Here is a 3,050-nt window from a genome sequence, read left to right on the forward strand (position 1 = left end):
TTCTTTTTTCAGTTACTGTTATTATTATTTTTAAACTTAAGGAGCAAGCCATTGATAGAGAACATGAGAGAGATGTATTCCAACAGGAAATACAGAAACTAGAACAGCAACTTAAAGTTGTACCTCGATTCCAGCCTATCAGTGAACATCAAACTAGAGAGGTAAGAACCTTACTGATATTGCCCGTCTTATAGAAATTTGTATCTTGAGTGTAAAATAAGATGCATATCATGAAAAACTTAAAATTGAGTTATTTTTATCATACATAAATCCTCAAAATCAGAAAATTAAATGTCACTTAAACGTGAGAAAGTCATTAACCCTAAAAATTGTTTGTATTGAAATTTGTAATCATTCCCATCTGCATGTATCGTCTACTGCTGCTTGATTAAATAAAATTCCCTGCTTCTCTATTCCCATTCCCAAGAAGACTGATCAAAAGAATTGTTTGTATTCACTCTTTACTTTTCTGTTCTCTTCTAAATCCACTCGAGTGAAGTTTCCAACCCCTGTGTTTTAGTGGGATTTAATACCTTTTACTCCCTTTAAGCTGTTCTTTTGAAGGTTTCACAGAACTTCATGGGTATATGCAATAATCACCTTTCTGTCTTCATCCTGCTCAGCCATTCAGAAGCATTTATTATAGCCTTCTTCCAGAATATTTCCTTCTCTTGGGTTCTGTGACACACCTATTGCACTAGTCTGTCTCTAGTCTTTGTTTCTCTCCTACCCAACCAAAATAAATGATGGAGTTCCCCAAGACTTGGCCTTGGGCCTCTTTTTCCCTATTTATATTCTTTTCTCAGGCAGGCATATATACATGACTCCACATTTGTACCTCCATCCCTGACATCTCTGTTGAGCTCCAGACTTGCATGAATATTCAGCTGCCCACTCTGTTTCCACTTAGATGTCTCAAAATTAACATGTCCAAAAGAGAGCTCTTGATTCCTGATTAGCCCCTACCAAAGAAAGACAAGAATAACACGTTTCTTCATCTGAATAAATTCTGTACCTTCTACACTTTCCTCATTTCTGAGGCCTAGAATTCATCTTTCATTCTTCTCTTTTTCTCAACCCCTGCTTCCAGCCTATTGGTGAGTCAGCCTGCACTGCATCTTTCTGTTCTTCAACCTTCGTTAATCTCCCTAACCCTAGTTGTCATCATTGTTTCCCTGGATCATTGTGATGATCTCCTAACTAGTAACTATCTCTCTGCTTTTTCGGCCCAATTGTCTGTTTTCCTCACATAGAAACATAGTCCTAACTCCGTAGTCACCAAATGAATGCTGCACAAACGAGGGAAGGTTCACTGTGTAAATTCCTAAAGATGATCTGTCATGTTGATAAAGACCTTGTGTTAGGGGTAAGGCAATCCCAATTTGCAGCATGACTCCGACATTTACTAGATATATTACCATGGCTAAGTCATTTCATCTCTCAAATCCCTGTTTATTCATTTCTGAAATAGATTATAATAGCACCCACCGCATTGGAGTACTGGCCTGACACATAGTGAACACTGACATCTAGTATTATTTCTGAAAACAATTTTTATTTCTACTGTAATTTCTATGCAGTTTACTGGGTTTCATTTCTCTGAAAAGAATTCCAAAAAAGTAAAAAAAAAAAAAATATAAACTCACTGCAATAAAATGTTACCCATTAGAGTAATAGAAAAGTTATCAGTTCCCACAAAGTTTGTAGTTATTACCCTTATTCCTAACAAACGTATTTTCAGCTTTTAAAAAATAGACGTTTGGTGCAACTCAAAAGAATGTTTAAACTGTAGAACTTAAACTGTCATATATTATATCGTTTTCTTATATTTGAAAAGGTTGTCCTGCCTCATTCATGAAACTTTAAGAAACTAGTAAAGATGTGCATGTTTGATGTTTTTCCAGGAACATTATGATCCATTTGTTGTCTCCTTACCTTGCCAGATCTGATTCCTAGCTTCTGATTTTCTCAAGATCAACAAATTCTAACTATATATTGTGCTATTTTATTGTACCTGCTTTGTTGCCTTTTCTCTTGACCTTACTCCCAAATCTTAGTCAACTTGTTAAAGTTTCTTCTTAATGACTTTACCACTGTCATCCTTGAAACTATGATGTTCTTGCATTTTTTAATGTACTGAGGAATAATTGTAATTTTTAGGTAATTTCCTCCAAGTATTTCACTGAAAAAAGGTAGAATTCCTTTATTTCTTACCGTCACATCTTTTTTTAGTAAACTTTCTCTCCTCACTTGATCTGCACTAATTTCATAAACTATTATTAATCTTTATATTCTTGCATCGCAGAACCATTCACTTGAGGGGACCTGCATATCAGTCTTAGGGAATATGTTTTAGAGTACTAAATTTATTTGGGTAGTGGAAAAACCAAGAGTAGCAAGATACTTAAGGAAACTCTCAAGGTACACAGATCCTTCTCACCATCCTGCCTTCTCATCTCTATTCTGGGCTAATGGAATATATAGATTGAAAAAGCTTTCCAAATGACTCTTATCAAATTATCATTCATACAAGATTTTTTTTTTAGGTCATTTTATCTCATAGAAGAGTAAATCAGTACTCTGCAAATTTGTCATCTTTATTAGGTCTTAGTATGGTTGTGTCATTAGATAATTCAACATATTAAACATGCAATTTTCCCCCTTTCTAGCTGGAGAAAGTCATCTTAAGAGAGAGAATTTTTTTTGTTATTGCTGTTATTTTTTGAGACAAGGTCTTGTTCTGTCGTCAGGCTGGAGTGCAGTGCAGTGGCCTCATCATAGCTCACTGCAACCTCGAACTTACGGGCTCAAAGATCCTCCCACCTCGGCCTCCCAAAGTCCTAGGATTACAGGCATGAGCCACCACACCTGGCCCAAGAGAGAACTTTTTTTAAGGATTGGTGACAACAATATTATTTCTTTTTTACTAGCATCACTTAGTTTTATCAACTTGGAAAATGTCACCTTTGTTGTAGACAATACTTGCTATCCTTATAAAAAATTAAATTAGGATAGCATTTAAAAATACTTTCTGAAAAAAAATACCTTTT

General features: G+C 35.2%; 1 protein-coding gene across 1 annotated transcript in view; it reads left to right on the forward strand.

The window, feature by feature from the left end:
- The window catches only part of AKAP9 (A kinase (PRKA) anchor protein 9), a 221,395-nt gene that overhangs the window by 182,969 nt on the left and 35,376 nt on the right, over positions 1–3,050 (forward strand). The window lies entirely within an intron of this gene.

The sequence above is a fragment of the Propithecus coquereli genome, unplaced genomic scaffold (assembly GCF_000956105.1).
Source record: "Propithecus coquereli isolate 6110/MARCELLA unplaced genomic scaffold, Pcoq_1.0 Scaffold508, whole genome shotgun sequence".
NCBI lineage: Eukaryota > Metazoa > Chordata > Mammalia > Primates > Indriidae > Propithecus > Propithecus coquereli.